General features: G+C 41.0%; 1 protein-coding gene across 28 annotated transcripts in view; it reads right to left on the reverse strand.

The window, feature by feature from the left end:
• The window catches only part of TCF4 (transcription factor 4), a 630514-nt gene that overhangs the window by 593259 nt on the left and 16485 nt on the right, over positions 1-20770 (reverse strand). The window lies entirely within an intron of this gene.

Consider the following 20770-nt stretch of genomic DNA (forward strand, 5'->3'; position numbering starts at 1 on the left):
ATAGGAAAACACAGGGTTACATTATAACCACTTACAATGTTTAATTTCAGTTAGCTAGGAAAATAATAAATCAATGACTCCTTTATTAGGAATGTAAAATCCATCTTAATCATCAAGTCAAATTTTAAATTACTGTTTTGGAAATTACATTTTAAAAAAAAGCGGGCATTTTCCTGCCTAAAAATACAAGGCTTTCCTACCAGGATCAGTCTGTCACCTGGCCCCCTAATTACTCCATGTGGTGAGATATGACCTACTCCCAGACAAGGGGTTCCCGGTGTGTGGAGAGGGACTACTTGCTTGACAGGGTGGGAGAGGGGCTATGTCCAGCCCCCCATACGCTTTGAAGAATGCCTACTTTGTCACTGGCAGATGAAGAGCATACCTAGGCCTACCTCCCCTTTGCCTTTTTTGTTACGCTGGCACCAAACTCAGTGGGAGTAGAGGAATTGGCCAGAACTGATTTAGAGGGTGGACAAAGGCTTGTTCTCCACCCGCAGGCTGGCACTAGGCATAAAGGTGGACCCCACAGACCTCTCCTCAGAACACTACTGGGCCTGTGAAGAATCAGAAGATGGACTTCCCTGCTGTCTGAAGAACTTGAAGCAAGAATAGAACTGCTTGCCTTGAACCCAGGCCCCCTTGTGACCCCAAGAGTTAGCTGGCTGATCTCTGGTTGAGCTACATGGACATAATAAGCTTCCAGAGGCCTCTCTCCCCCTGCAATTGCCCAGCTGACTAGTTCCAACTGGACCTCTCCTGAACCCGGTTGCTGGCCTCTCTGGGAGTGAGTTCTGGCCTTCAAGTGGTGTCCCCCAATTCCTGGACCCTTGACTGGTGTTAGTGTGTACTTCTCCTGTTCCCAAACTGCAAGAAGTGAGACTTAAAACTGTATGGCAAATATCTGCCTGGAGAACAGTCAGGGACTAGGATAGCTGTTGAAGCAGCAGCCATCAACATTGAATAGTGTGTCAGTCTCAGCTTGCCGGCCTGCCCAGCTAAAGGAGATAAAGGGCCTGATTATGAACTTAGAGGAGGGGATTACTCCGTCACAAACGTGACAGATATCCCACCCGCCTCATTACAAGTTCCATTATATCCTATAGAATAAAGACCCAAAGGTTTAAAGTCCGAACGTGGAGGGCTTCATTGGGACCGACGCCAAGCAGCATCTGATCGATGTCGGGCCTTCCTTACTTAGAGCGTTCTCACTTTCTTCGATTAATGCACTGGGACCCCACTCTTCAGCAACCCGCTGTCATTGAGCCCTGCTCCAGATCCAGCTTACTTTGCAGATGACACGTCGACAACCACATTTCCTCCATAGATGTTTTAAAAGGTAAATCTTCCACTGGGATGAACCTGGTCCTTGTAGTTGACCCTTGTTCCTTCATGCCTGGCCTTAATGTTTGAGTTGGACCTGGTCTAGCATGACCAGCTAACCTTTATGTTTTTTTAGCACTATTCTTAATTAAAACTTTAAAAATACATATCTCCAGTTCTATGTATTGGATTTTTGTCATTTTGATATTATTCCATTTATTTTTTAAAAAAGTATTTAGTGACTTTTGTGGTTAACCCTATTAAGGAACGTGATTATTTTAGGTGGATTCTCCCCCCCCCCCCCCCCCAAACTAATACTCCAGGTTTTTTGTTTTTTTTACACTCTCCATATAACATGCTTCTAGGTTCCATATTAGGTCAGTCATTACATCAAATCATAATTTCTCTCTTGAAGCATTGACTTATTTTGGCTGAAACTTCTACAATGAAAATGGTGCCTGATAGAAAAAATCACAACCACTGATTCTGATGCACTACAGGCCTCAAAAAACTCGCTAGGGCATGTCCATAAGGTAGAGCTTTTTTTAGGACCCACTAGTTAACAAAGAACAAGTGTTAACTTCAGTCAGCAAGTGAAGGAGCAGTAAGGACGCCTCCTAATCTTGTTATTTTGCCACATTTGCTCTGTGTTCAGAGGCAGAGGTCAAAAGTTAAGTTTGTCTTCTTTCAATTAATTTTATTTCTGACTACAGAGTTCCATGATTTTGTAAGGTGAACTGTCTGACCTGTTGTACAAAGAGTGTGAAATGAAAGGCTGTAGGGTGTCATGTTTTTCCTAACACAGATTTAAATAACTAAGTAAACATTACAATCATTGCAAAATATATTTCAGTAGTTGTGAAAGCCCTTTTTCGTGCTTCTGTGTGATGAAAACAATATTTTACTAGGATGAAAACAAATCAGAACACTTTGCTTGGTGATGTGTAAAGGATAAATATATTTCCTGAAACCCAATTTTCACAGAAATTTGCTAATACACTGTATAGTTTTATAAGTAAAGCTGCAAGTTAGTGGGAACATTTTTGGACATTTCTTAGAAAGTTACTGTCTGTAAATGACAGTAATCTACCACATCATACTTTAGTAATATATTTATTAAAAGTGAGTGTTTACACAAACTGAGAAACACTCCTGCCCCTATGGCAATGCTATTTATAAACTAAGAGGCAAGTCATGGATAATCTGTCCCTTATGTGTGGGCTACATTACTATTTTTATACAGAGAACAAATGTTTAGTCTACTTAATCAAACAAGAGATTTTTTTTGTACATAGCATGGGCAGTGCAGGTGCCCCATGGACAGCCCCGCTGCGCTTTTCATTGCCAGATATACAAGCAGTGAAAAGCGCAACAGTTGCTCTCGCACCTGACGCACCGCAACATTGCTGCTAGCTCGATTCCGAGCTGGTGTCAATGTTGTGGTGAGTTTCCCGCTGGGCCAGTGTGCAGAAATGCTGTTTCCGCCCTCTGGCCCAGCGGGAAACTCATAACAGGGCCAGTGGGCGGAAGACCAGAGTGGGGGTCTTCCGATCCGAAGAGTTTGGCAGGTGGCCTCTGCCACCCGCCAAACTCATAGTGAGGCCCTCAGTCTAGTCTGTTAATTACCTGCTTTGGTAATTAAATACTGATTTAAAATCAGTTACACAATCAATAAAATAAGGAGGGCATTCACAATCACTACATGACAACAGAAGCTTGAAAAATGTTGTGCACGCTTAAGTGTGCCTAAAAAAACAAATGTGCGTCGCCACCTGTGTTTTATTACTGTAGCAATATCTCCAATCTATTCCAATTAAACGATTACAATTCGACGTACAACCCAGCATTGGAGTCATCAGACATACATTTGTCACAAGTGAGCAAAGAGATGGTGAAGCTGTGGATTCTTTCATTTTGGCGTTGAGGAAGTTGAGTGCTGATTGTCAATTTGAGGCTTTCAGTGAACAACTGGTAAGAGATCAATACAATTGCAATAGTTCAAATAAGTCACTCTTTGGGAAATCCTACCCTCAAAGAGACTATTCGAACAGCGAAAAGTATTGAATTATCTAAGGTTTCTGTGACAGAATTAATTGTGAAAACAACGGTTAGTGTAGGTGCAGTTAAATTGAGAGAACAAAAAACAAATGTTGTTTCCAAGTATAATAGGTCATTTTTCAAACAAAATAATCTTTGTTTCAGATGTGGCAATGCACCTCATTATATAAACAACAATGGATGTCCTGCAACATCAGCTACATGCAGGAGTTGAGGGAAGTTTGGTCACTTTGCTAAGGTTTGCCAAACTGGCAGACGAGATAGTGGAAGTGGCCAAATGGTTAAGCCTGCTAGCAAGACTACAGAAGTTGCTAATGTTTCTGATGTCTTGTTGGATGATTTAGATATTGTACAGAAGATAGGGTGATGGCAGTGGGTGATGAATCCATTGTAGAAGGCGATGTGTCATCATGTGTTGATCCTTATGTGTAAATTGGTGTGGGTGCAAAGAAAATACATTTGTTAGTGGATGGATGGATTCAGGGGCTAGGATAACTACGATTACGCAAGAGTTGTTTGAAGCAACATGGCAAGACAGACCATTGATGCCTCCCAATAGAGCACCTGTTTCATATGATGGACGGAAGATAGATCTTGCTGTTTTTTTTTAGGATGTGCTTGAGTTTAAGGGAAGGAAAATGTTTGGCAAGATCTATTTTGCAACTAAAGGATTGTCTATTCTTGGTTGGTTTTATCAAGGGCTTTTCAAGATGGTCCTCAGACCTGGAACAAAGGAACAAGTGTCGGTGGTGGAATCACATGATTTTACGGATAGTATTTTTAACCAGTTTTCAACAGTTTTTAGTAATGGGTTAGGATCTATCAAGGGGTTCGTCCACCATATTAAAGTTAAGGATCATGCCATTACAGTTAATCACTGTTTGAGGAGTGTACCTTTCAGTGTCAGAGACTAGTTGGAGGAAGAACTCAATAAGCTTTGTGAGATGAGCATTATTGAGCCGATTCAGTCATCTCTTTGGCTTTCTCCTTTGGTTGTTGCTAAGAAAAAGAATGGAGATTTAGGAGTTTGTGTGGATCTCCTTAGTTTGAATAAAAACATTTGGGTGGATTCCCATACATTACCCAAAATATTAGAGTTGTTGACCACTATTAGGGGTGCCAAATGGTCTTCTAAGCTAGATCTGGCTTCTGCTTACCACCAAGTGGTACTTGAACCGTCATCGAGACATCTGACAGCTTCTGTTTCTCCTATTGGTACCTTCCAGTATTGTAGGATGTCTTTAGGTTGGCTTCAGCCACGGCTGTTTTTCAAAGAATCATGTTCAACATGTTGAAGGATATAAGTGGAGTTGTTGTGCTTCAAGAGGATGTGTTAATTCATAGTGAGTCCAGAGAAAAGCACGAGAAGACATTGTTACAAGTCCTTAATATCTTGAAAGACAAAGGTGTTGTTTCAAAGAGAGAAAAGTGCCTGTTTTTAAAAAGAAAATGTAGAATATTTGGGGCATCTAGTGTCTGATCAAGGTATTGAACCACGTCTGGGATTAGTTGATGCTATCACTGATGCTAAGGCGCATACAGACAAACCTGGTTTAAAGTCTTTTATTGGACTATGCAAGTTCTACTCTAGGTTTTATCACGATTATGCTTCTAAGGTCCAACTTCTTACCAATATGTTGAAAAGGAATGTTCCTTTTGTTTGGAATAATGTGTCAAGCTATTTTGACTGGATCAAGGCTCAATTATTTGGGTCAAAGGTCTTGAGGCCGTTTGATCTTAGTGTCAAGTGTACCATCACGTTCGATGCAAGTGGATTTGGCGTTGGTGCTATTCTGACTCAATGCAACAACAATGTAGAGAACACGTTGGGTTATGCTTCAAGAGTTCTCAAGGGTCCGAAATTTAATATTTCAGTGATTAAAAAGGAACTTTTGGCTTGTTGGTGGGCTATCAGGAAATTTCATCCCTATATCTGGGGCAGGCATTTTGAGTTACACACCAATCATAGTCCATTAGTTGCTATACTGTCAGGAGACAAGTGCAATGATCATACCCCAAGAATAGCCAGGTTTTCTACAAATTTGTTACAGTAAGATTTCACAGTCACGTATGTTCCCGGCAGCAAAAATGGTAGAGCTGATTTTCTGGCCAGATTTCCCATGACAGAAACGGAGAGTTGCATTTTGAGGAAAATGAGCAAGAGAGTTGTTTTATTGCTTCAGTTGACATGGATGACATGTGTGCCATCAGTGAGAAGGAATGGAGGGATGAAGTTTCTAAGGATGAAACTTTACTACCAATTATGGAGTATGTGAAAGAGGGTTGGCCTAAAGAGAGGAATCTCAGTTATCAGTTCCAGACGTTTGTCAAAGTCCCTCTCAGAATATCTACTGAAGATGGCATTCTCATGCATTGTAGGAAACTAGTACCTCCTGAGAGCCTAAGAATGAGATTGATCCATGGAGCGCATGAAGGACATCTAGGTAAAACTTTGACAAAGTGTTTTGGTGGCCCTACATGGACAGGACTGTGGATCAAGTTGTTGATGATTGTGTGGTATGTGCCAATTCTGAGAAGGGGTTTAAGGTGAGAATTCCACCTATGCAGCCTATAGATTTTCCAAAAAGACCTTGGGAGAAGCTTGGTGTTGATTGAGTTGGTCCTTTCAATATCTTGCCATCTGCTTCTAGATATGCGGTGGTTGTCATTGATTATTAGTCTAAGTGGCCTGAAATTAGTTTTATTAGTGAACCATCATCAAAAAATATTGTGGATTTTTTTTTAAAGACATTTTCTTGAGATAAGGTTTTTCTTCCTCTATTGTTTCCGACAATGGTGTTAAATTTGTTAGTACAGAATTGGGGGGGGGGTTAGACTATCCATTTAAGAAGTTCACTCTACCATCCACAAACTAATGGGTTGGTTGAAAAAATGAATCGAGTTCTAAACAACTGTGTACAATGGGCAATTGCGAGGAAATGTGTTGAGCAAAATGCTATATGTTCAATGCTTTGGTTTTATCGCAGTACCCCTCTTTCTTCAACTAAAGTGTCTCTGCTTAAACTGTTAAGGGGTCGGAAACCATCTACTAAAATTTGTCCAGGATGGATGTCTAAGTGGGTGAGAATGGATGTCATGGTTGGTGTGGATAATTTTGCCAGACAAAATGTGAAAAAGTCACAAAAAGCTTCAGAAACAGTATTTTGATACCAGGAAGAGAGTCGCTCAACAACAGTTTGAAGTGGGTGATGTGGTGCGCAAGCACAAGTCTACATAAGGAAAGGGAGTGACTCCAAATTATGAACAGAAAGTGGTTGACAACGTGTGTGAAAATGCCATTCAGGTTGGAAGAAAAAAATGGTGGAATAAGGCAGGGGTATATAAAGTAAGGAATGTGGTTTTGAATGAGGAAGATGAAAGAATTCGGTCATGAATGAAGTAAATGGAAGTGAGTTTAGTTTTCATAGGTTTTCTGCACAGATTTGTTAGGAACACCTGTACAGGCTCGTAGGAGCAAACGTCAAATTTCGATTCCTGTGAGATTTAGATCATAGTGTTCTGAGAGGTTCATCGTTTTTTTTGTTGTGCGCATTATTTTGTCACATCATTTTCTGTTTGTGTGTTCTCAAGTTGTTTTTATTTGAATTGTATTTATGCTAGTTTCATTTGTTTAGTTAACAACGTCTTATTTTTGTGTTGAATTATTTATGAAGTTTTTTTTAAATGCTATGTACAGTCAGTAAGGTATACATCATGTGCGTTTGGTTGTTGGTTATTCATTATGGTTCATTAACTGTTTCATGTTCGCATTTATGAGAGGGAAGGGATAATGTAGTATTCAGTGCTCGGTGTTTTAATACCGCGTGCATGCCCTGCGAGGCATTGTGATGTTGTAACATTCTAGGTAGTAATGTGTGTGGAGTATGCATTGGAAGCAGCGGAGGTTACGTGTTCATGTCGCAGCGCGGCACCCGTTTCCTTTAATAAACCTTCTTGAAAAGGTTCCGTCATTGTACATGATTACTACAGTATACCTATAATAATTGTTATCCAGAAGAACGGACAAGGCCTGAGGCATCCATAACTAATACAACAAGTAGCGAAAGATTAGTCCACAAAAGAACATTACAGTAAAACATTCTTTCACATCTTCAACACAGTTAAATGTTGATAGTTGAACTTGGTTGTGTGACTAAGAACTGGTCCACCCCACTGCCTTGCAATGGATGCCCTTCTGAAAGCCAACGGATTAGGAGCTGATGGTCGATGGTGTTGAATGTCCTTGGCAAATGCAGAAGGATCAGGACACCTACACTGTTGGCTTCACCCATCGATCTCAAGTCAGCAAGAACTCCTGTGCAAATCATCTTAGTGCCCGTATGTGTTGTGAACCTTAGACTAAATGGCAAGACGCTCCAAAAGCCTGGAGTTGTTCAAAGGCCGTCTAGAAATAGTAACTAAAAATGTTAACACAGGTATCATTCTTGCAAAGGTAAATGGTTGAGTGACCTTCAATAGATTCAAACCTTGACCTTTGGGATGCATTATAAACAGAGTCTCCTTGCCTATTATTGCAGGAATGTTCTGCTTGAGTCAATGGGTAAGTAGCTCATATGACAGCAGTACCACAAGGTTTAGCTGCAGGGTTCGACTATTAACCGCTTCAAAACATCCAAAGTTCTCACATGTGGGTTATCATTAATAAGTTATTAGTCTAGCACTAGGTTGGACACTATGGGAGATGTCTTGTGGTACTAAGAGGGACAGTGGTTGTCATTAATAGGAATGGTCCCATTGCTATGGATTATGCATTATAACTAGGTCCACTGGAATGATGCAGGTCTGCAGTTGAGGACCATCCCATATAATTGAGGATGGAGCATAAAAATTTAAAAAAGCCTGTACAAAACAGTTGATATGATTGTTACATAGTGCTTCATACCACACTCATTTCTAAACATGTGCAACCACAGCCCAACTTAAAGATACCAAATATACCAACACTCAGAGCATGGAAGGGTGAACAGGCCATGCCAGGTCGCAAAACACAAAAAGACCTGAAGATCACAGCAGATCTCATAGACATACACGCAACTTATTGAACGATATTACTGCCTTACCGTTTCCACATCAAAGCTTCACCCAGAGCACTCTACCACCATTATACAATAATACAGGCCACAGGGTACTGGATGAGCCATACCTATGGTATTAAATGCAGGTTCAGGAGTGGGGGGTGAATATAAGTTAGATTCACAGACTAATCATTAGCAATCACAATTATTTCCATGTATATTAATTGGAGATTTTTTTGACTGTTGAAATCCAGAATATATAGTGGTGTGCACATTTTCCAAAAAATAGAAGATATTCTTAGACAGATCGCAAGACTATGTGCACAGTAAAACGAAACAGATACAAAAAAAATAACAAAGATAATATATATCTATATCTATCTATCTATCTATCTATCTATATACACATATATATATATATATCTATATACACATATATATATATATATATATATATATATATATATATATATACATATATACACACACACACACACACACACACACACACACACACACACACACACACACACACTATGCAGCGATGCCAGAGTGAAGGAAACTAGTACCCTGGAAGTATTGCCAAAGTTCAGCACTCTATTACTGCCCAAATATTCCACCAAGAAAACCAAATATTGCTCTATTGTGCAGAATTTCTGCTATAATTAGGATGTCTGAGTTAGAATCAATAATGACATTGGATGGCGGGGCTACGGGGCTTTGCAGACAAATGGCTTGACATAACACCTCTAATTGCTTTGGGGAAATGGGTCGAGAACCATACGTGCTAAAACTGCGCATGCAAACTGAGGCTTACAGTAGTTACATGCAGAACAACCAGGTAATGTGATCGAAGGCTTGTTGTGGTAGAGTGTACGGCAACACGATGCACAACGTGTGCGACTGAAGAATAAAGACCCACACGGTGACCCAATCACGCTACTGAGAAACGTGGACCAACATGGTCCACACACAGTGTGAGTGGCGGCTTAGTGTAGTGGAAGGTAGAACAACGCTTATACACAAAGAGTGCAACTGAAGATGAGCTGTAGTGGAGCGCAGCACAACCCGGTACTCAATTCGTACTACTGAAAAAGTGTTGATGTGGAATATAGAACAATGCTATGTCCAAATTCTGTGATGCATGTTCATTGTGGTGGAATGTAGAACAGCCAGGTGCCCAAAAGGGGCTATTGAAGGTTTGCTGTAGTGGAATGTAGAGGTGAATCCCAAATTGTATGACTGGGGGCTTGTTGTGAAGAAATGTAGAACAATGCAGTCCACAAACTGCTTTAATCAAAGGACTATTACAAAAATCAATACCTGAATCTTCATAGAAGAACTGGGTTGCAGTTGGAAAAGGACAATAAAGCCAGCAAACGTCCAGTCTCCCTATTGACCGAAAGTGGTCTGTTCAGAAAAGCAACTCTACACTGCCTGACAGAAGGACCGGGTGGACAAAGGCTGCTTAACCACACAGACAAAGACGCCAAAGGCACGTGGGAAGCTGTTTGCGAAAACAGCATCGAACGCTGCCACCGAGGATGATTCAATTAATATATCGCATTTTTTGCAAGGCAGACAATGAGAGTCGACAAAGTGACTCATTGACTGGGAGGAATGCAAAGAGATCAATTGACAGAGGGCTGCACAATGGAACTATAGTTAACAATGGCTCCGATCGCAAACTCAATGTCTTTTATGGAGCTTAGAGCAGCTAGGATAAACAGCTTTTACCACACCTGGAGGCTGCGTTCACTGAATTACTGGGGGTTTGTCTGCCTATGCACCAAATGTCAGCCTTTGCTTTCAATGCAGTGGAATGATTTCAATTATAATCAAGTGGTTGGACACACACCCCTGCCCTGAGTAACCTGGCTACATGTGAAATCTGCATCCTTATTTTTTTTTTTATTGGTCCCAGCACACATGGAATCCTGCCTACGGTCTGAGGCCTAGGCCAGAAACTGACCTTAAGACCCAGCCTGCCTCTGGGGTCGTGGGGATGGTGGGGTGGGGGTTTACTAAAAGTGTCCTTTCTAGTGGACACAAAATTAGGTTGTGTCATTTCAGACTATTGTGAGGGGTGATGACAGCATATCATTTTGGAATCCAGAGAATTGGATAGACCATTTTACCTGGCTGAAAGCTAGAGTGACATGCTTACGGGTCTGCTGGAGTAAAAATCTGCGTACATGCCATGCATGCCCAGGCCCTGCACCAACATCCCTGAATGTATGTAGAGTGGCATGTGTGTCGAGTGCTCGTGGATGTACGGTGAACGGTAGCAGGACTGTGTTGCTTGGCAGGGTGTAAATGCTGGGAATTTTGGAACACCCCTGGTTTGACATAGAACAAGATGGGGGCTGTGATACAGTCTCCAAGGATAGTGGAAGCGTACTGACTGCATTCCTGAACTAAAGAGTGTAGTGCTGGACGATGACGTGTGAATGGAGGCATAGCTGTAACAAACATTTCTATGGTTACCGTTTTGGCAGAGGGTTGCTGATGAGCCATTCCTCAGTGCTGCAATTTGGTTGATGGCGGGCAAACGGGAGCGAGTCAAGAGATTTAGCTGTTAGAGGGAGAGACACTTCTGAAAAGAGCCTTGTCCATTTGTCTTCCCTTTAAATGGCCTGGCCAGGAAAGCTGATGAAGGTCCAGTTCATACTTACTGTGCTCATCGTATGGGTACTCCTAATTGAATCCAGCCTCATCAATACCTGATGGGAATGCTATCACCTTACATAAAGACTGTGATGCAGCCAGAAAATAAACTTTAAAAAGAAACTGGTCCGTGGGATCCAGACAGTGGATCCTCATTCACTGTTTAGAAATCATATATAATAGTAAGACTTCCACTTCCAAGCTTCTTCCCTGACCAAGAAGGGGGTACTCGGCAGAGTACTCGTAGAGCTGCTGTGATCAAGGGTTAGTGTCACTGGCATCCAGTCTCCAAGAAGCGAGGGGACATCATCTCAAAGCAGAATATTCGCTTTTTTGTATGTTGTTTGACTACTTGACTTTTCAGTCTCTCCCACCCTAAATTACCTCCCTGAGATGTTTTGGACTGCTTGCTCTTGGTAACCATAAGAGTGCAGTGTGGAAGGAAAGTACTTGACCCAGTCTACAGCTTCAAAGGAGGATGGACTCAGACACCAGAGACAAAAGCCCCAATCCCCACAGGTATGGGCCAGTAGCCCTGCCGGCCCTTTAACCCCCAAAACTAAAACTGACAGCTAGGTTTAAATCTTCATGTCTCCAACGCTGGGGACTTCTATGACCTAGTTGCATGACAACATCTTGTAAATGGATCTGCCAGTCCCACTCTGGAACTTAACAACACATCTACTCTGGTGGGAAATTGTTTAGAATAACTGATGGAAAAGCATACACACACCCAACCATTTTTTCAAAAGCTATCAGCTCAGATGGCAACAATGTGACTGTGAGCCGACATCTAATCTGCCTATGAAGCAGTCACTGGACAGCTTCCAGCTGGGCAGACATCCTAACGCAGCTTCTTCCACCCACACTGACGGAGAAAGATCACTAAGAAACCAAACCTTGTTGCAGTTCGTGTTTCAGATCGAAATTTTGTTCTATGTAGTTTTGGTTCTGAATATCTTTCATGGCAATATTTGCAGATTGTCATTTTTTTGTTTGTGACGTTTGTGTTCCTTCAATAAAACTCCCAGTCTTGGCACAAATATTTAATTTTGCGGGTACTCCTTATCTCAAAATTGTTGGAACTTCCACATTCAGCAGTGTGTTAAACAGTTTTGTAGTTTAAGAGGGTGTTTCTCATGGACTGATCACTAGGCATTACGAATATAGTGGGTGCAAAATATCAAGGCTACATAGCCTTAATTCCACCTCATGCCTTTTTCATTCAAGACCAGATACTCCTTGCCCCTTTATCCCACTCTTGCTGGCTCATTTTCATCTGTGCTTTCTCCCTTTGTCACTATTTATCTTTTTCCCCCTCTTGTGTTATTCTCTCTTCTGTGCTGGGTGAAAGTCTAATTGGGTAAAAATAACTTCTGGTCCCCAAAAATTAGTGCAAGTGACCCCCATCGGAAACCAGTGGCTCAAATTAAGCACTGGAAAGGAGCCTGGGACAACCCCACTCTAATAAGCAGAGGATGAAGGACCCAGGGCGACTCAGCCCTCAGACGTCTATCCTGGTGTATACTTGTCTTTGGACAACTTTAGAAACTCTGACAATCTTCCAAATTTAACTGACTGCCTGTAGCTGGCTTCCAACTCCTTCACTCAAACAGATTTTGATGGGGCTTTTAAATTGCAAGAGACTGGCAGTGGGCTTTGCAGTGTGGTTTTATGAATGTGCATGGTTTGAAGATAAGGTTGCTGTCTCTGCAGCACAGTGCATAGTGGAAACAAGAACAAGAATTCGCAATGCAACGGGTCTCACGTTTGCTCGAGTTAGAGCTATTAGCATTGTAAATTCCTAACTGGACTTTTCTTGCCACATAAACTGAAAATGAAAAGTAAAACAGTTGACATAAGCGAGCTGATTCAAAGCGTCACGGCCGCAATGAGCATGAGCGCGAAAGAGACACACAAAAAGAAAAAGGCGTTTGCTTCCAGTCAAACGTATCAGAAAAAAAATCAATTATTCATGTAACAGGGTCAGTGTCCAAGGCGGTAACAAAACCGCCCTAAAGAGGGACAAACATAAAGCATTTACCAAAGACAACAAAGGGTTTTTGAAAGGCAAGCCCATGTACAAGTGATAGTGATGGTCGTGCAGTGGGTGTGGTTAAAAGCCCAAATTTAGATTAGAACAGGTCATAGAGCTTGCGCGCTTAACCTAAAAATGAAGACAAGTGTCCATTTTCAGGTCACAGCACCCATTTATCAAATTGCAGTAATGGCACAATTGTGTCAGAGGTTGTTTTTTTAATTCCCCTGTGCCTGATATAATGATTTCAGGCCACACTTGTCTTCTTATGCACTATGGAGTAATTAGATGGGATGTAAAAAGCTGCTCTTTCCACAAACGTGTTGTAAAAAGTATGGGGCTAGATGCTCAAAGCATTTTTGAGGTTGCAAACAGCCCAATTTGTTTGCAACAGCAAAAATGCTTTTTAGGATGTACAAAGCCCAAATTGAGATTCAGTATTTAGAAGGTGCGTGTTGAGGGTGTCCCTTCCTAATACCGAATCGAAAAGGTATGTACGAATGTTCTGCTATGGAAATACTGTCACAAAACTTTCACAATTTACCTACATTTGAAAAATGGTGGTATCCCATTTGCAAATGGGAAGGGGTCCCTGAAATGCCCCCTCCCCTTTGAGAACGGTTGATAAAATATCTAAGAGTTGGCAACCCCTGCCTACTCTTAAAAAAATTAAACTTCCAAGTTTCATTTTTTACCTTTATAAACACATCTCGTTTTCCTTTACGAAAAATGGTCTGTGTTTAAAAAAAAAGACTGCTTTATTTATATGCTATCATAGACAGTGGTCAGCTGACCCCAGCAGGCCACCATCACTGGGATGGCCGTAATTCCAGCTGGGTCGCAAATTGCAACCTACCACATTTATAGTCATGTGGTAGGTCTATTTGCGACCGACGAGGAATCATTAATGAAACTCAAGCGTCTCATATATTAAAAATAGCAATTTCCTAATTGAGATTCGCAGGAAATCCCAATTAGGGGATGGCTATTCATACCTTTCGTACATCTAACCCTTGGAACCTTTTGCAGTCCCACACTTACTGCAGTTAGGGCAGTTCAGAATATCAATAAGTCTGCTGAACTGCATGCATTGAGAACTAAAAGGTGATGGTTGGAAACAACACCATCTGTCCACTGCTGTGTGGACCAGCAGTACAGAGAAAACAATACTTTTTTCCTCAGCAGCCCCATTATTCTGCACCCTCGCTTCTCCCTCTATTCTCAAAATCCCACACATCTCTCAGCATCAACTTTACTCTCAAGCAAATTTCATGCTCTAGCTATATAGACAACCTAGCTCGCTTCGATATCTAATGAAGGCAGTGTCCAGTTAAGTAAGTCAAACAACTACCTTTTTATTTTATAAATAAGGGATTTGCAACACCTAGTTTTTCTTTATAAAGTAACCCTTAATGCAAAAACTGCTGTTCCTTAGTGGCTGCCATATGGGATGGGACATACAATATCAAATAAGAAACTGAAAATGTGATCCATTAGCACAAGAGGCGCGTTCCGTACAACTACTCAAAGAAACACAGTGAATACTGCAACAAATAAAAAATATATATCTAGGTGCAAACACAGAAACAATTATTGTTATCAATCTTTGCAGGGCTCAGGCCGCAAGACATCGTCAACTTTTCAAACTCCAAGCCTTCTACCACTGATCAAACAAAAGCTTGGCATCCAATCATAATGAGTTGGCAATGAAGTTAAAGTATCAGGAACCATTTGAGTTGGGCCTTGGTCATAGACATGATTTTCAGTCGAGACAGCATAAATAAAGTTCTCATCAGTAAACATGCTCCCTTTTTCTCCAGTTCCACTATAGTACATCAAGCAAATGCACGATTTCAAAATAAGACCATAAATGTGCCCATCATGCACTTTTTTGACTGGTAGTGGGGGTGAGTTGCATGGTTACATGTGAAGATAATTTCCCCCCAACTTTTCGGTATTGCAACTCAGTAGGTTAAAAGGTGTTCATACTGTCTTTGTGCTGCTGGTTTTCTTACTAATCGATCTAGCCACTTCGTCTAGTCACATACACACATAAAGTTCAAGTTTAGTACAACTATTACACCAATTCTGCCACTCACTTACCTATGGCAATTTGTTACTTAGCTGGGTTGGCATTGATTTATTGTGGTTAATTTTTTTTTTTTACATTCTCTTACATCATCCTGTTCAAAGTTTTAGACAGCACTAAGAGTGACACACGTCTATTTCTGAAAGACTGGCCAATTTATGTCACCTGGGAGGCCCACTCATAATGTTAACAAAATTCCGGAGCTTTGGTTCTAGGTCAAATTTAAGTTTAGAAATGGGGGACTGGTTTCACCGTTATGAATGTGAAGGAAAGGGGGCATTTAATTAGATTTTCTGTAATTTCCTGCTGTATTTACTTTCTGCTACCTGTGCTATTCACCACAGGGACTCTGACTACTGTACCTACTTCCAATGTCAAATATACTTCATATTACTTATAGGTGTCCAAGTTATCCAGCTTCTGAATATTATTGTATCCTTTCTTTGCAGCTTTAATATGCCCACCTCTTGTGGACTTCATAGTAAATCTTATAAAGTATGATCTCCGTTAAATTTATTTCACAACTGACTATTGCCTAACCATGACAAATGGAACATGCTGGACCTTATTAAAGATAACAGATATTATCTGCAGGCAAGATCTTGTTGTTAATCAAGCAGATCACAGTTGTATTCTTTTTGCAGCAAAAAGTAGGTCGGCAATAAGAACATGACAATCTACCTCTGCAAAGAAAGCCACAACTACCAGTCTTTCCCACTGGAGATGCGCACTTTAGCATTAATTTCCTTATTATCAGAGAGTATATGTGAACCGAATTCCTTCTTTATATGCAATGCATGCAAAGGGACCTGTATTCCCAAATTTGAGAAACAATGGCATGGGTCTAGTGAAACAGTTTACATATTTTATTTTCAGAGGTCTGGGCACGTAGGCACTCTTTGATTAACCAAACTGTACTCAAGTTTTGGAACTCCTTTAATCAACCGAGAACACTAGCCACCGCTTTTGGGCATTCTACAAAGCCAGAGCTGGACTTTGGTTTGACTTTGCCTTTGGATATTTATATTGCCATTTGTTCCAACATCTATGAATTTTACTACTGATAACATTGACTTCTATCCTTCTGCTGTTCCTGACTGGTGTGTCAGTCAGTCAAAATAACTTTATTCGGCAGTTGCCATAAAAGTACAAACCGAGACACATTTACCGATCTATAAATAGTAAAAAATAAAACTTAATACCATTGCTGAAAACACCACATGAGCATCCAATCTAAAACCCCTTAACATACATAGATAAATATACAAGACATAATTAAAAATCACAAAGTCAGAAAAGTACAAATATTGGCTTTAAAATGATATACTATACGTGCATAAAATTTTAAAAAAGGAGTAGGCCTTTTCCTAATACTTAAGGAAGCTGTGACAAAGTCTAATACATGATGACAAATCTGAATATCAGACAATCTCTGAAAATATAGTAGGGCTTCCTTAAAATGAATGGGTCTAAGAAGACGTAGCGTAGGTAAAATAAAAGCCCCTCTAGGAGTAGCGTATAAAGGGCAAAAAAGAAAAAAGTGCAAAGTGCTCTGAGTTGATTTGGAGTCACAGGGACAAAGTGGTAAATCCTTTTTCCAGAAACATGGTTTGGGGAAAGCTACCTTAAAATGAATTGGATTAAGTCTAAAAAGTGTTAAAAAGGAAATTGTTCTAAAACTCGAAAACCAAGTCAAATAGGGTTCAAGGCATGGAACGGTCACGATCCGAGAGTAGGAATCAAAGGATTTCAATTTCAGGGAATTATAAAATCTCAACTCTGATATATGCTTGAAGTAAGTAGACTTCAAGACAGACCTAGAGTTTATAGTTAACAAATGAGGGTCATCAAACATGTATCTAAGGCCTAGGTTCTCAAAGGAGTTTTGCAAAAACATAAGCCAAGGAATCCTATTTGAATTTTCCAAATGTAGACAGTCAGAGATACAGTCTTGAACCAAACTTGCCGTAGGGTTTGACCAGCATCTGATCCAGAGTAATAGGGGGGCCATAAAGACCCTATGCTCCAAAAAGCACTGACCAAGTTCTTCATGGCAGAGGATATTTGCGGTGCATTTTGGAACCAACAATAATCTGCGCAGGAATTTATTTTCAACACTCTGAAGAGACGGTATTTTATTATAGCCCCAGACGCCTGCCCCGTAAAGGACTGATGCAGTGCATTTGGAATTGTAAAGAATTTTCAACTGTGCAGGGGGCCTGTGACCTAATTTATTTGAAAAGCGAAAAATTGCTTTGTTGTTCCTTAACTGTTGAAGCTTAAAATTAATGTGTGTCTTCCAGGACAAAGAGGAACTCATGTACATGCCTAGATAACAAAATTCTTTGACCTTAGTAAGGGTGTGCCCTCCCATAGTAAATTGTTTAGACTTTGTATTACGTGGGCCACAAGTCATAACAAAAGTCTTGGGGTAATTTACTTTCAGATCAAGGTTCAACATAAAATCATAAAATACATCCAGTAGTCCCTGTAAACCGTTTGCTGTACGAGCAATTAAAACTGCATCGTCTGCATATAATAAAACTGGAAGTTGTCTCTGGCCCATCCTCGGTATATCCTTTGCATGTTTTAACAGTGAATCGTAGAGCCCATTAATGTAAATCAGAAAAAGAAAAGGGGCTAAGGTACATCCCTGCCTTACACCCCTAGTTGACGGGATGGGGGAGGTTCTCTGCCCGTGTGAGCCGGCCTGGACAGAAATCGTTAGGTCTGTGTGTAGGCGTTTAATAAGTTCCAATAGTGGTGGATCGCAGCCTAAGGCTTCCAAAATTTGCCATAACTTTGACCTATTAACCATATCGAAGGCACTGGTTAGATCGATGAAAGCCATGTGAATCGACTATTTTTTGACTGTCACGTATTTGCTGAGTATCAGCTGCAAGTTTAAGACTTGCTCAACTGTGCCTACACCAGGTCTGAAACCGAATTGAATAGGAGATAAAATCTGGGCCTCGGACACCCAATCTTCCAAACGGGACAGGATCACGCTACCTAAAATCTTTGCCGTTGAATCGATAAGAGAAATTGGTCTGTAACAAGAAGGATCTTGTCTATTTCCTTTTTTGAAGATAGGAACAATAATAGCCGATTTCCATGAGAGGGGCACGTTACTATTTACCACACTATTCAACACATTGGTAACTAACGGACCCCAAAGATCAATTTCTGATTTAAAAAGATCAGCGGGAACCCCTTCGGGGCCAGGAGCTTTCCCCTGCCTTGATCTGTCAATGGCATTTTTGACCTCATAGAGATCAAAAATGATGTTTGGGGCCTTAGTTTTGGAGTCTGAAATAAAAGGTGCAGAGGAATTTACATACATATTCTCATAAGTTTCTGAGCAGAAGACTTTCCTGAAATGAGTTAGCCAGACGTCCTCAGCTATAAGACATTCATTTGCCAAGGAATGGTTATCAGAAAAGTAAGAGTGATTTATCACTCTCCAGAATTTAGAAGTATCCTTCTGTTCAGATGCAGCCAAAAGTTCGCCCCAGGCCCTAGACCTAATTTCTGATTTCCGTTTGTCAATGGCAGCCTTATAATCGGCTCTTGCTATTTTGACTAATTGACGGGAGAAAGGAACTGCTTTAAGTGCAACTTTAAGTTTTTTATGGGCGGATGAACACGCAGAATTGAACCATCTGTGGGCCACCGGCCCCTTCGAGGGCCTGTCCGCCGCCAGGGCGCGTGAGATATCAATGCTTATGGATTCAAATTCACGCACTATGCGGTCAGAATCTAACTGCTGGGACAGACACATATGAATCGAGTCAGACCTACTTCTTACAATTTCCTGGTTAAAAATGTTTGGATCTATTTTGTCCCATTTTAGACGTATGCCACAATTTGGATTATAAGCAGTAGCAATGCTCAAGCTTTTATTCTTGGGTGCCTGGAAATTTTTTAGGTCCAATATGATGCTAAGGGGGTTATGATCGCTTGCACAATGGGGCGTAATCTTAAATTCTTGAATTACATATAAATCAGAGGAGCTGATAAGTATGAAGTCGATAATGCTCCCCCTCAAATTCCCTGTAAAGGTTGGTGTATTACAGGCGTCAGGGGCCAATTTCTCGATGACATGAACCAGATCAAATTTAGAAGTAAAAAGGTTTAAGGCATCTCCTTCAGATGTATGGTTAAAATGAATTACTGACTCTCTGCCCTCAGCAGGAAAGGCACACAGAACCATGTGTTCTTTGCTGCACAGAGGAGTATTGAAATCGCCCACCCAGATAATAATTAGATCACTATTCTGCAAAACATGTGAGGAATCTATAAGGTCCGATACCTCTTCCAGATGACCCATAAGGAGGCCCCGAGGGATATTATTGTAAAAATTTAAAATTAGGATATCCTTTAGGCCACTAATAGAGACCAAGACAACCATAAAATAAAGAGAAGACCAAATTAAAGACACATTTAAAAGCGGAAGATGTACAGAGACAAGAACTAAAAGGCCACCACTAGCTCTCCCCATTTGGGAGGTTAGTGCTGGCTGACACAGAGAGGTGAAACCGTTCAGAAGGAACGTATCTTTGGACCAGGTCTCCTGTAGACAGATTATATCGTAGGAGGAAATAAAACTCTTCCAGTCCGAATTATCAGATTTGGATCGCAGCCCTGCTATATTCCAGCTAAGCAGAGTTAATGGTCTAGACACAGGGCATGAAATTAGAACTTTAGTATTTATAGGAACTTTCAGATCCAATTCAGGGTTTCCTGTGTCCCAGGTACATTCCACGTCGACGTTCCCAGCCTTCGGTCTCTCCCTGTTAGAAAAACAGGGGTGGAACACCGATAGTCAATCGTTCTCGTCAAGACGACTAAGAGTCGAGACCCGGTTGCTAGAGGGTACAGTAACCTGTAATTGAAGCCTTTCTGGGTCTGGTCTGTAAATACTTGAATTAGTGACAGTGTGGCTTGGTAGGAGCACAGGGTCGTAAAAATGACACAAGGGATGTATTTGAATCCTGTTATTTGACATATTACAATGGCCCAAACTGGTCAAAAAAAGGTCTACTGAACGAGGATTAGCAAAATTTAAAACGACAGTCTCCCTCCTCCAATACCTTGGAATATCCTACCCTCCTCACTCTTCGGGCCATGAGAATCTTATCATTATAAAAACAATTAGATTTGAAATTAGAGTTCAGCCAGTGACCAGCTTTTCTGATTAGGGAGTGGGTATGTTCTTGTTTGGAGCACACCAGGGGAGGAACATTTGAGAGAACCAAAACGTACGGATTACAGGCAGGTGGTAAATGTAAAAAGTCTGCATGGTTAGTAAGTTTATTTGGACCTTTGTCGTGTGTCCTAGAGGAAGAAACTTCCCTTGTCGACCCTAATACAGGGTTGTCATCATGAGTTCCTTGGCCAGAGACGGCTTGTGGATCAAGCGAAGAATTACTTACACCTTGGGGTACCAAAGTAGAGGGAGGAGTGGGTTGGTGGGCTGGTTCGGGACTATAATGTATTCCCGTACATAGAGGACCTGATTTTAAGAAACTAGATAAGAACCTGGTCAAATCGTTACAA

This window comes from Pleurodeles waltl, chromosome 1_1, assembly GCF_031143425.1.
Source record: "Pleurodeles waltl isolate 20211129_DDA chromosome 1_1, aPleWal1.hap1.20221129, whole genome shotgun sequence".
In the NCBI taxonomy this organism is placed as follows: Eukaryota; Metazoa; Chordata; class Amphibia; order Caudata; family Salamandridae; genus Pleurodeles; species Pleurodeles waltl.